General features: G+C 42.0%; 1 long non-coding RNA gene across 1 annotated transcript; it reads left to right on the plus strand.

The window, feature by feature from the left end:
* Positions 1–11,233: 11,233 nt before the first annotated feature.
* On the plus strand, positions 11,234–13,569 carry LOC120433476. Its single transcript, XR_005608588.1, has 3 exons — positions 11,234–11,380; positions 12,729–12,796; positions 13,037–13,569. It is a non-coding gene; the product is annotated as an uncharacterized LOC120433476 (long non-coding RNA).
* The last annotated feature ends 1,012 nt before the right edge of the window (positions 13,570–14,581 follow it).

A 14,581-nucleotide genomic window follows, 5' to 3' on the forward strand; every position in this document is an offset into this window, starting at 1 on the left:
AAGAATGATCTCACTAATATATTCCTACCACTAAGAGTGTTTTATTCACATGGTCCAGTGCGTACAATATAACCACACGTAACAACAAACGAATAGATTTGCTACTAACAAACCAGCGGCGGATGACTCCGGGGATCCTGTGGCACAGTTTAGGTAAAGTTGGTATGCAACAGTAAATTTAATCATTGTCAAATAATGTGAGCTGGCTGCTGTTTACCAGATGTCATTTCATATTCAGAGCGAATCCCATCACGGAGATACAACAAACATTTAGTCCCATTAATGTATCTTTGATATAATAAAGCACTGTGGGAAATATACAAATACAATATACAAACACACTGCCTGTGTCGTTCCTTTGAAAGTGCTTATTACGGTTTATTCGAGTTGTGGAAACTGAGCTGTTGTAATATTGTAATATAGGTAATATTGCACAGACCTGCTGGTGCTCTGGGACAGGGAGGCGTGCCAACTGCAGGGAAACTCTTTCTCTTGTTTTTAATAGCGCATAACTGATTAATTTAGCTTTCATAGTAAATAAATTCAAATGAGCCCATCAAGTTTGCATGAAGTATATTCATAAGTTACATCTCCAGCCTTCAGGCAGAGACTCAGTGAAGCGGCTGGCCCAGTGGCTCTGACTGACTGTCTGCCCTGATAAAGAGATGCATGAAAGATAGATAAACAAGTTTAAACTGCCAGTGGAGTTGTATCATGACACTTTTGATATAATTTAAAATTCTCAGAGACAGCTCAAAAGCTTATGTTTCACCAGTATCCCAAAATGATATTAAATTGGCTTTTTACCCAGTTTTGTTTAATGACTTTGCTCAAAATGTCACACAGAGTTCGACAGCTGGACGCGGAGGCGTTCGTTTCTTTTTAGAATAGATCTGTAGAGAGACTCTCTAACTCATCTGCTTTTGTTTGTTTGTTTGTTACCAGATTCTGTTGATTAAGAATCAAGTATGTGGATATTAATTCAGTTCTGTACCTGCACCAGTCTGTTCACACTGGAGCGTGCAGTAGTTTCCAACATTAAAATGTAAATGATCCCGTCACTGTTAGATGCTTTGTTCTGAGCGTGTGTGTGTGCAACAGTATCACGGGCCTCTCCTCAACACTTCAGCTCAAAGTCATTCATATGTGCACAAACTGTGGGCCTAACAGCAGTCCTTGATGTGCGCCCATTGTATATCAATAGGCAGTGACTCACAGCTGGTGAAATCTGCACGTTCAGGTGACGTTTAAATAAAAATCAGTGAAACAATAAAAAAATCTGAGCCAATATCATTTTTATTCCCTTCAGTTTGAACTGAGGCAGCAGAACGTTAAATATAGCGTTAGTGTTATGAGTAAATGAAGTTTACTGCAGAGGACAGAGCAGTGTGGATGTTTTTGATCTGCGCTGACAGTAAATAGCTGACGAGATTCAGTAACAGTACAAAACTGTGCAGCACGTGGAATAATTTCTTTTGTTAGCCCAGATACTTTCTATTCTGCAGAAACGAGAAAAAATCTGCTTCCTTTTAAGAAGCAGCTACAGCCTCTAAATGACGGCTATTATTTCCTCCTTTGATTTAAAAAAACTCTACCCATTTCATTTCTCGTAGCTTCAAGCAGCAATTTAATGAGAGTTATTCTACAGTAAAGAAAGGTGTGGGTTTTTTATTATGTCCTGATACAGAAAACCTTGAACTGAAAGAGAGTATACTTTCTTTTTCACAGGACTGTGTAAAAGGTGTGGACTCTACAGGCACTTCATTTTTGATCCATCAAGCGCGTCCAGCCTTTATGCTTTTGTGCCGTTTGGTATAATACAGCCGACGTTATAGACACACACACACATCATATATATGTACTGGAAGTTTAGAGCGTTGTCTTTGGCTTCATTCTTATCTTTTGAACGAGGCTGCAAACATCATTTATCCCTTGATAAAATGTCTCTGGCATTAACAGGGTAGAAACAAACAGTGAGCAGGTAATTCTCTTTGCTCTGCCTGTATCCAAACATAAAACAAACAAAGGAAGAAACTGCCTGCTCAGAATTCATGCACAGCCCTCCCGCGCCGTCGCTGCGCGTCATTTTCTATATGAAACTGACATGAAGCAAAGTTCTTATTCTCAGTACGACGAATGTTTAGTGTCCCGAGCTGCATTTAGAAAAGGAATCAAAAAGCTACAAAACATCAAGGTTTTCTTCACAGAGCTGCTTATTTTAGCTAACTTCAGGTCCTGAAAGCAAACGCTGCATGCAAACCGCTGTTTCTGTCTGTCAGCAGGATTTGAAAAATATTCCCCAAACTGTGACAATCAGTCGTTAATTGTACACTAATTGTGTATATTTTTGTTTGGGGTTTTTGTCCTTTTGGTGCGCAAAGATGAAATGAAGACGAGGACAGAGCAGTGCTGTGGTGCGTCCCTGTAAACGGTGACCACACCAGCACAGAGATGGCGCCCCAGCAGCCTGCACCTGTACCACAGTCGTCTCTTCAGGTAGAAGACTTTGAGTATCACATACGGTCAGAGGATGATGATGATGAGAAGTTACAAGTTCTTATGAAATTTAGCAGCTAGCATCACTTTCCCTGCAACCTGCACATATCTGCAAATGTAAAGTGGGCCTGACTGCAGGTCCTCAGTTAAAAGAGATCAGAATGTCACTTTGTGTTATAACAGTGTTCCCAAACCATGAACCCGTTCCAGTTACACATTTATATTAGAAGCTGGTGTTCAGTGAGACAGCTGTGTGACGCAGTTTGTTGTGGATCATTCAAACAGCATCTGTCAGATTCTGCTTTTACTTACATTTTAATGGGCCGGCGCTTCCATTCCCGTCCACATTACATTAGCTGAGCGCGCCGTGCTTCAAAGTCAATGAGACGAACGCTGAGCTGGAGCGCCGTTACAGGTAATGGCAAATGTACAACACCTACAGTTCCCCTAAAGTGTCCTTTGTACGACATCTGTTTACGTCTGGATCAGAATGGCGTGACTGTCTGTTACAGCGGTGTAATTAACGGTACAGACGGGCACGCGCAAATGCTCGTAGCATATTTCAGATATGTCACGAGGACAGGAGCTTTCAAGGACTTTGAGAACGATTTGTCATTATATGATCAATTTATAGCTGCAGGAAACTATAGAGGAAACTGAATTTCACCCACTTCCAGCCGAGATTACATTTTTCCGGGTGCATTATAATGACAGATCGCTTCTTTTTATTGCACAGTAGATTAATTCAAATATGTACGATCTGTAAAACACCTTGCCACACCGACCTTATGCAGTTTCTGCTTAAATGAGGATTTATGCACAGCTTTGCTGTCCCGAGGTTATCCCTCTCCTTTTGCCTCCGGTGCGGTGTACCTCGCATTAATTCTACCAGTGATGAATATATTCTTTAGTTTTCGTGGCCGTGTGGGGAGAACTGTTTCCTGACTGTTTCCAAAGAAGTCTAGCTTCACGTTTAGATGGTAGTTTCATATGGCACCACTCAGTGTGACGCCACTATCTCAGTAAGACCAGCCACCTGGCATCGCGTCACTGTACAGGGAATAAATATATGCTTTTGTAAGCTGTGTTTTTATTTATTTATTTATTAAAAAATCAGCAACTATGGAAATTAATCTTCACTAGTATATTGGATTTATCCAGTCTCTTCTGTGCTGTGAAAACTAATTTCATTTCATTTTAATTTGTTAGGAAAGATCATAAACGGTTGATGTGGACAGTGGCTTTATAATCAAATCCCTTCTGGGGATGGAGAAAGTTTTGAATGCACAGCAGAAGGTGGTGTTTGATGGATGCATGAGCCCTCCAGTGATGTGAGCACTGACTGCTGGACCATAGAAGTAAAAACAGTGCAGTTTGTTTTTGTGTGTGCATGCTGTCCCTGCATGCACATATACATGAGTACATATGCACTAAACACTGGATGCTTCTGCTAACTGCTGAACCAAAGAATGCTGAGGAGAATGCCTTTGAGATGTGTTCATGTGCCAGAGCTGCAGCAGACAAAGTGCTTGGCTGATACAATAATTAGTTTTGTTTGTGTAAATAGCATTAATTTTTCTAATTTATGTGGAAGTTGTTGTTTTCCTTTTTGCATAGTTAATTGAGTTGGCACCAAACTCTCTGTTCTCCACACAAAGAAGAGAGAAACATCTTAGTTTCCACATAAGACTCGTGTGCTTCGGCTAACCCGCGTCGAAAGGGGAAAAGCTCAGTTTTGCCAGCTGATGTAAACAGAATGATGTTAAAAGAAGGAGTGATTTAGCATAAGGTTTAACTGTATGGATGCAGATTACTGACAGAAACTTTGCTCGTCCAAAGTTGTCTACATTTAAAGGCGTTAAGGACAAAATCCAATCCCGAGAGAATGAAAACGTTTAGAGCTTTTTTACTTATTTGAAGAGTTTCAATTTTCACTTTCTGAGGAATTCTCAGTTGATTTCGGGGAGAATGGGCCTTCACTCAGAGCTGCGTGGGGTGAGGACAGTATTGATGCTGCCTGCTCTCACTGAGGAGCTTCCTGAAAGCAGGAGGGGTAGATACGACTGATTGAGAGCAGAGACACCTCATGATAGCTTATCCAAAGGTGAGCTTCATACCACCCACCCACGCAGGGGAATGAGCTGTTTCCACTTAGATGTCTCCCCAGAGAAGGTGGCTGCACTGGGATACAACGTCATTTAATCTTGCAGGGGTGGGATGAAGATGAGACACCTCCTCCCTCTGATCTTCATCCTCTAAATGAAGTGAGAGTGAAGATCATCATCATCACCTGAAACCATGTGGAGTCTAATAAATCAGACATTATGAACTTTGGCTCCTCCTTCCTGTCACTGTGCGAGGAAAAAACAGAAACGCATGAACTGCAGCTGTCATGTTGAGCTGCGTCTGATTGCTTTTGATTTTTTTCGGCTGTGCTTTGCAAAGAGGATATGAATGAGCTTCTGAATATTGGAGTTAATAATATTGAACTGCTTCAGCATCTACAACAGAATAGAAGAATAGAATAGCCCTTTACTGTCATTGTTCAATTATGGAAATAGAAGGAACTTTTTAAAAAATTGGAAAAGTACAATCTGAAGAGAAAGGATGAGATTTTTAATATCGCTACAGTAAAAATCAGTTTTTAACTATGTTGTCATTTAATGTTCTGTCGTTCTAACCAATCAAACTTAAAATATCCTCTTTATCTTCAGGTTTAGGTGACCTGTGTGAGAATTTGGCGTCTCTGCAGGTAACAGGAAGTGCTTGTATATAAAATGGATCCACTGATGTCTAAACGAATGGGCTCGGATGCTTTGGTGTTTAGAAGATGTCCTTGTGCCTGCAGAGCCAAGCAAAGAGGCCGGTGCAGGATTCACATCTCAGGGATTCAGCTGTGATCTGAATAGTGAAATACAAATCGATAAAGCACCTTATACCCGTACAGACAGCGCTTCACAGGGTGAGCTTTTTGTTCCTGTCTCTGTTTTCCACACGGGGTTTTTATCAATAAGACAAGAGTGACACCAGCCCGAGGCTTTGATGAAGGGCGGCTCAGGAGGCCTTCTAATTTTAGGACAGTTAAAGAGTTCACGCTGATGCTACAGCACAGTTATATAAACAGGCCTGCTCTCTGTTATCATCTGTGTTTGAATATTGATCAGATTTTTTGTTTTGATTGCTTATTTTTGTGTTTTGATGGTTTGCCAAGTTAACCTGAATAAAGAGAAGTTTGCATGAATTTAAATCTTTATGGATGTATATACGTGCATTTATGTTACGACTGGTTTCACATTTGTTTTAATTTGTGTAACTGTAACTGTTTCCTGTCATCATGATGTCTGTATTGTAAGGGGAGAAAACATGCTAATTGGCCGTGGGTTGGTGTAAGAAGAGTACTGCATGCAGATGATTGGCTCCTACCTGAGGACCACACTAAGGAGCCAAGATGTCCTCCACCTACAGAAGGCCTCTTCCTTCTCTTTCACCCCAGTCAGCCTGGTCAGTAGTAGTTTGTGTCTGGGAGGAAGTAGGGGTCAGGTGTTTTCTCCTGTTGTTGGTGTCACTGAGCTCCTGTGTTAGTTTTAAACAGGTCAGGTTGGGTCTTGTTAGTTTGGCCGTAGCACATTGTGATGTTATTTTACCCTCCTGGTTTTCTACAGAACAATAAATACAGCATTGATCTTGTAATATTACCACTTAAAAAAATCAAAATAAATACCATACATGTTTTTTAGGGTAAGATGAACTTCCCAAACAGTTTCTCCCTGATCCTGAGATTAAAAATGTCTGTTTTTAAAAATATCAGATATATTGAAGTTTCACAGAAAAACAAAAACAAACAACAGATGAATGTACACAATAACAGCTCAACACATGGATCAGTTTCTTTTCCACAGACAAGAACCAGAGTTCAGTAATACAGCTTCACTAGTTTTCCCTTCTTGCTCATATATTTGAATAAAAGTCATTTTTATCCAGACACGCAGCCGTGTTCTCGTATATGACGTGAACCGGTGACTGTCTCAGACCCTGATGTTAGAGTTTAACAGCACAGCCACCAGAGAGAAGACGTCTGGACACATTTTGTTGAAGTGTCTCTTAAAATAATGAGAGGGGAGAGAAGCTACGTCACATTTAGCAACGTGGTCTAAAATTCAGAGTTGGAGGATGAGATTTGTGTCAGGATGGTTGCTTGTAGTACCTTTCCCTTAAATATTAGAATGAGCAGGTAGTGTCGTTCTGCCATCAGCATTAATAGATTATTTTTCATTAAATATTCAACCAGAAGCCACAAACCAAATCCGGTCTTGCAGGGATACAATTCAAAGGCTCTAAGATGCTACTACAGAGGAACACTCAGCTTTGACTGTGACGGTGTTTAATGTGGCACCAGAGGAGTGTGACAGTTTGGAAATGTAGAAGTACGTTTAGGGACCACGGTGCGTGATCTCAGTGAGGACTTTGACCAAATTATGTTGAAATGATCTAAAGCCAACAGGATGGGCTGATGGATGGATTTCTTCTAAAAAGCAAGTTCCTGTCATGAAAATAAAGTTATGTATTTGTTTCAGAGACTTTAAAAAGACGGCAGAACGCTTTGCTGTTCCAGCACTTTCAAATCCCATCTGCAGAAATCAAGGGTGACCTCCATTAGCTGCCGCTTGATGCTAAAGCAAAGCACTAAAGCAAAAATGTTGGACAAAAAAAGTGATAGTAATAGGAAACTGAACATCCAGAGACATCGGTGCTGATATTAAATGGGATATCTGGCTCTGTCCCAAGACTCACACTTGTGGTTTGTGGATTTTTTCCAGGTTCCGACCTGCGTCTCAGGTTTCTGGTAATTACCAACGATGTTAAAGTGATAAAGTGAGAGATGTGGAGGTTTTTCAGAACAGGCTGGGACGCTCCGGGACAATGAGATCAATCCATCCCTTGGGCTAAAGCACTACTCACTGTCACATGATTTTTTTTTCTTCTGGAAATACGATCGGCTATGAATAATACATATGTGCAATTACATTCTTTGAAAAACATCCAGCCGCGAGCTGCATGCATGTCTCACAGTTTATAGTTCAATGCACTTGAACCTAAATTCAGATTAACTTCTTTTTTTTTTTTTGCATTTTACCTCATTTCTTCTGCGTTGCTGCAAACACATAAGCAAACACAGCTGTCAATCAGCTTTTTGCCCTTATGACCTCTGAGCTACAGTACATGGACTCAAAGACAAACATGGACTCAAAGACAAACATGGACTCAAAGACAGTCTTGTAAAAAGCACGTCCCTGAGGTAATGATGGTGACAAACAACAGAGAAGGATCTGGAAGGCGCGGTCCTCTGGATGATGCCTTGTTGGTCGACGGGACAACAGCCAGGACCTTCAGCCTCACAGGGTGGAGGCTCTAACTCACAGTCTGATCGACTAAATATCAGAAGATTATCATAGATTCAATCTTAATTTGATTCCTTGATGAAAACAGTGTTTGTCATGTTTTTACCAGTGAAAGTTGCTGCAGCGTCTTATTTTCATTGACACGTCATATGAAGTGTGTCCTTGTGTCTGCTCTTCTACTCCAACCGTCGACATTTTTTGGGTTTCCATGACAAACAGGGATCGTGGGCTCCACCCCCTAACCTCGCTGCACAAGGAGATTACTTCTGACTGGATCACTTCCAAACTTGCCCCGCCTCTCTACACAACTTCATGAATCCTGATTGGATCTCGAATCTCACGTGTCTCCATCTTACAATGCTGTGATTGTAGCCATGCCCCAACTCTGTGAATTGCCACTGATCAATGATCTTTGATCAATCATCATGACAGTTTGCATATTAATGATCAATGAACTGACCTCACAGCCCATTGTTCCCTCAGTGGTGCTGGTTTCAGTCATTGTACAAATGTCCTGTTTATAAGGTTGAAACCTGCAGTCAGCTGAGACTGAAGAAGATGATGATGATGAAACGTTTCTCCCGCTGAAAACATCCAGATGAACAGAATCAACTTTTTGGATCTCCAGAACATTTTCATCGTTTTTATTAGTCAACGAAGGCGTGAACACGTGTCGTCACGGCTGCCGTGGAGCGGGTCATTCACACTGAGCATGTGCAGCAGCCGTGTGACGCTGTCATCTTAACATGGACCAAAGTCTCTGAGTGGTTCACGTCAGCCTCTGTGGTTCTGAAGGCAGTGGGAGGTCCAGCTTTATCAGTGCGTTCACTTCAGTCACATAACAAACTAGAATTCAGTTGTTTTAATGCTTTTTGAATCCCATAAAACACGTTTTAAGCTTAGAGGCTCAGTTGGCCATCTGGCATAGCAGGCAGCTTCCCAGTGGGCTGACATACCTCAGGGACACATTCAGCTATTTTCCTTTTTTTCACTCTCTGAACAGCTGATAAAACACGTCGAGTCACTATTGTTCTTTTTTCTTTTCTTCCTTTTTGTTTCATCGACGTCAGTCTGGCCCCGTCAGCTCTGTAAAGCCTTACGCTTTGGTTTCACTTTCTTTACGAGTGCCAGACTGGGTCAGCCGAGATGCAAGGCGTGCATGGGGAAACTGTAGGGTTAAAAAAGATACCGATGGAGAATCCTGTTCAGCAGCCGTGGACGCTGTTAGCAGTCATGCAGAGATGGTGAAAGCTGAGAAAATGTGAAACTAACGATGGGCCGACTGACTCAACAAAATGAGGATTGATTAGTTAGACAATGATGATGAGGATTACTTCACCAGAGTCCAGAAACTCACACAGACTAATTAAAGCGAGCAAAGAGACAAACTAGCAGGTGTTTGTAAAGGTGCGCTGAGGTTTCGAGTCAAACAAACTGCAGGCTTCACGTCTTTGTTACTCTGTGTGTGTTTCTGTGTATTTATCCATACTTTTATTGCTATGTAAATGAAACATTTTACACGTCTCTCACAGGATGCCAGTGACTTGTTTGTTAAAGTCTAAATTCACCCCAAGCTGTGAGTCCACCTCCACCCACTGCAGAATTTTAAAAAATGCTAAAAGGTGTGAAAAAGGGGCTGAAGAACAGGAACTGATGTGTGAGGCAAGAGTTGTTCATTTTTCCCTGGGCCAGAGGAAAATGGAGAGCGAAACAGAATCACACGGCACCTGTGCAACAGAGGACTCTTTCTAGATGGAGGACTTTTCCCCTCAAGAATCCCCTGAAGCAGGCATTAGTGTGGTGGAGGACGCTGGTGGACCCGAGCGGTATCAATTTGAGCTGTTCTCTCCAGCTCCAGTAATGCCCAAAGTCAAAGCCCCCCCCTCGTTCTCTGTCTCCCCCCCACTCACTATCAAGGGGCCGTCCTGCATTTCTGAGCTGTATGAATGTGTGAAAGAACAGGATGTAGCCCAGCTGAGCTTCTGCAGCCACAGACAGCACACGTCTGAAACACTGCACCGAGTCATTCTCAATCAGGACGCAGTTTTAATGACTCCACAGCAAAGATCCAAACGCCTGACTCTGTGCAGCCCGGCTTCGTCTGCATCAGGAGGATTTAAAACAGTTAACATGCAAAATGATATACTGTGCACTCGCTGACCACCCACAGCGTCCTGTGAGATCCGGTGACTGTGGACGCCATGTGAACACTGTCACGTTCAAGAGAGCAGTTTGAGTTTCAGCCCTCCATCAGAGGATGGACACGGGCAGCTCCAACAGTAAAGTAGGTGGTGTTGTTCAAACTTGGTAAAATGCTGGGTTGGTGCTAAAGAGCCTAAAGTGTGCCAGGAAACTGTCCCCCCACCATCACACCGACAGCAGCCTGGACCGTTGATGCGAGGCGGGGTGGACCCACGCTTTCATGTTGTTTACCTCACGCTCTGACCCTGCCATCAGAGCGTCACAGCAGACATGGACACTCTTCAGAGCCGCTGCTTTTTGTCAATGATTTGATTGATTCTGGTGAATATTGCCTCTGTTTCCTGCTCTTAGCTGTCAGGAGCTGCACTCGCTGTGCTCTACATGCTTTCAGATGTTCTTCTGCATATGTTGGTTGTAATGAGTTACTGTCGCCGTCCCATCAGCTCAGAGCAGCCTGGTCATTCTCGTCTCACTGCTAGCATCAACAAATCATTTTCTTCATTCATTTTCAGAGAAGTGCTGCTCGCTGGATGTTTTTCTCTTTTCTCTGTAACTCCTGAAAAAGTCAGAGCAGCACGTCTGGGACCGCCAACCATGCAGTGTTCAAGGTCACTTAAATCACGTTTCTTCCCCGTTCTGATCAGTTTGATATTCAGCAGGTAATCTGGGCCATGTCTGAACTGCAGATTAGATATTTGGTTAGTTAACAGGTTTACCTAATACGTAGGTGGTGTGTGAGTGTACACTTTGAAAGAGTTGTCAATAAACACCGGCTTCATCTCATGGCAGTAGAATCACTCAGGACTGTGCGATTGATGGTGGCGTGAAATGGATGCAGGTCTGACTGGTTCAGATGCTGAACAGGATCATCGAGTGTTTATTAGTGTTTTTCATGAACACAGGTGTAATCAAGATGATTAATTAAGGGAAAAATGAATTAAGTTTTTCCACAACAAAAGGCTAATATTACTCATTATTTATGCACAGATCACAATATTTCTCTTATAAATATTAAAACTGATCCAACCAGATGCAGTTTATGATAACCTGGCACTGCAGAGTGGGCGTGGTCACCCGCACTGCTGTGAGAAGCATCATTATTCATCAGTTTCACAGGAGTGCTGATAGTTGCATTGCTGGGACAGTAGGAACGTATAAGAAGCCGTACGATGCCACACGAGGTTTCCTCCACCTTTGGGAAGCAGCACTCGTGTCCCCGAGGTTTTCCAGTCTGCATTTGTCACTGAGGCTGTGCAGTGAGGATGTCGTACAGCAGCTGTTGGGTAGGTTACTTTTAAAATGTATTCCACTACAGATTACAGATTACATTCCCCAAAATGTATTTTGTAACGTATTCCGTTACGTTACTCAATGAGAGTAACGTATTCTGAATACTTTGGATTACTTAACATATTATCAAGCTTTTTACAACTACATGAATGTACTATTGCTGTGTGATTTATTACTATTACTGAAGGTTACTCTCCATACCAACACCAACCAGATGTTTAAACCTTAATATAAATGAGTAACAGTAGGTGGACATTAGGTAAGGCTGCACTTTTGCAGCGATCTCGTATAGAAAACGATTCCAGCGTATATAAAACAGGTCCGCGGCTCTGAACCGTAGTAAAGGGACCTCTGGCTGATACGGTGGGTTCCGTGTCGGGCTCGTGAGCGAAAACTAGCTTTACTTTGTTCTGGGTCAACTTTGCTAGCGAGAGACAGAGAGAGCGCGTTGAAAGGCTGCTCCAACGGAACTTATTTTTTTCCGGAGGAAAACACGAACACAGTGTACAGTTGAGTCTTAATAGCTTACTTACAAATGGGCTCGTCAGGCACTCTTCTTGGCTGCAGTGGTTATTATTATATTTACATGCTTCCAGCTCCCGTTTCTGCTCCGTGACAGCTCGGCCTTTTCCTGTTTCTCCCTCCCTCGCTCACAGACACATCACGGGTATGACAGTCCATTCTCCCTGCAGCACGGACTACACTGCCCATCAGGCTGCATTCTTTATTATATTGTGTATATTGTGCATTTTGCTATTTATCATACTGTTTATTTTAATCTTTGTGTACAGCACTTTGTGACTACCTGTCTATGAAAAGCGCTTAATAAATTAACTTTACTTACTTACTTACATGCTTTAGGGCGATGCCTGTAACACTCTGCCTGTTGCCTTCATATTAAATCATTTTTGTGAATAATTTTATAAAATATTCCTTCACGTCATTATGCGGCCGCAAGTAGGCGTGACATGGGCCGCGAGATTGAGACACAGACATTAGAGGCTCTTAATGTGTGTTTTGTTTGAGGCGTGGAAACCAAAAATAGAGAGGGCATAGCCGAACATATGAAACAGGAAAGTACCGCCGTGTAATCCCTTTATTTCAGCAAAGTAACTGTATTCTGAATACCACCTTTTTAAACGGTAACTGTAACGGAATACAGTTACTCATATTTTGTATTTTAAATACGTAACGGCGGTACATGTATTCCGTTACTCCCCAACACTGGTCATACAGCAGCTGTTGTGTTTAACACTTGGCCTAAAATATTATTCTTGGCACTGAACGCTGATCCTGCGTCAAAGTATTGTTGAAAATGTGTTAACTGTTAATCATTTGCAGGAAATCGCTGGCAGAGAGCAATCTGATAGATATTTAGAGGAAACATGGCGAACGTCTCTCATATACAGGTAGCGGCTACATTTTTTTTTTTTTTACAGAAATCTTCTTTATCAGAGTCAAACATTTGTAATCTGCTGCCAGAAGAAGCTGCAGGATATCAGGATTAGGCTGATGTGTGAGATGAATATTCCTGCCACAGCTTCTAGAAAATGTAATTAATGCTCATTTTGGAAATCACTGTTGCCAGTGCGATTTTTGAATGTGTGCTTTTCAAAGTGACTCTGCAGAATCTTCTGCTTTATTTACAGTGACAGCTACCGCTTCATCTCAGCATCCGCCCTGGACACTCCCTTCAATTCTTACTCTAATTAAGTGCAATTAGACAATAGGCACCTAAAATATTCATGCTGCGATTAACCTCACCAGTCGTTTCAACATATAATTTACAAGTACTGCAGTGGGAACTGCGATGTGCTTCTTGAGTGTCTTAATGTCAACGTGGCACCAGTGTGTGAAACAGACCTGTAGGTGTCTTCAGAGGCTCTGACAGTATTATAGCAGCTGCTGACTGGAGTTTATGCATCATGTTCTCAATGATAATCAAAGGACAACATGAGACATGAAGTGACAAGATGCCACTTGGCAAAGGCAGGACACACAGTGTATCATTGTGGACGCTCTCGTCTGCAGAAACTATCTCCCTCTTCACATGAAAGGTGGAGTGACCATCTGACAATTTTGGCTCACAGTGATGTGAACACAGGCACAGAATGGATGGATGTGTTATTAGTGCTGTCCTCATATTGTAATCCCATCTGTCTCGTGGCGGGCCGTCGAGGGGTTCGCCACCAGTTTGACTGTGTGGATTTTTGTACCCTTTGTTTTCTTTCCAAAGTTAAAAGAAATGTTTTAATGTTAAAAGATTAAAGAGGCGGAAACGTGCCACTGACCACAAATGCGTCTGACTTTTAGTAATATTCACACTGTGACTGAGTCCAGGCGGCAGCTGCATGTGAAACATCTCCAGTCTTTGTCATAGAGCGTAATGAGAGTCATAAAGGGCTTAAAAACAGAGCTCACATTTGCAAAAACCTTTACAGAACACAAATGCAATAACTCACAGGCTGTTTGTATATTATGTGTTAGTGCCCATGTTTGTTTGTATTCTATTAAGAACCACTCAGTGCTTATTATTGTGCCTTGAAAAGAGTAGAGGTCAATTTTTCTCCCTTTCACTATTGAATTGAAAACAGTCAGATAATAGATTCTCTCTGCATATTCCTATAAACATAATTTATCACCAGGAAGGCAAAAGAAATTAGGTTTCTGTGCGGTGTGAGATAAACAAAGGAGCTGATATTACATGAGCAGCACACACGGGTGCGTCGATAGGTCGTCTGACCTCATCTTGGGAGGAAGTGCGGGGACGTTTTGGTTCCCAGACAGCTAACACACCTGTCCATTTCTTATGTTTGCTTTCCTCAAAACTACATCAGCTGATTTATTGTTGCAATTTGAGGCAAAAAGTTGTGAGAAAATACAAAGTATCCAGTTTAAAGCTGACGCAGACGTCACACTTCTTGGCAAACGGTTGCTTATTTACACATCTGACACTAACACTGTGATTTATTCAGAGTAGAGTTTTTGACCATCTGGCAAATTTAAAGCCAATATTTATTCTGCTGTACTTTTGTTTCTGGCCTCTGCAACACTTTTTAACCATTATGTAAATAAGCTAGCCAGTAAGTTTCTCGGATTTTGGATGCTGAATGGATAATGCGGAGCAGGAAAACAGCAAACTCCCTGAACGCAGCGCAGTGAGGAAGCTGAGGGTGGACCAGGAAAGTAAAGTG

Source organism: Oreochromis aureus, linkage group 16, assembly GCF_013358895.1.
Source record: "Oreochromis aureus strain Israel breed Guangdong linkage group 16, ZZ_aureus, whole genome shotgun sequence".
NCBI lineage: Eukaryota > Metazoa > Chordata > Actinopteri > Cichliformes > Cichlidae > Oreochromis > Oreochromis aureus.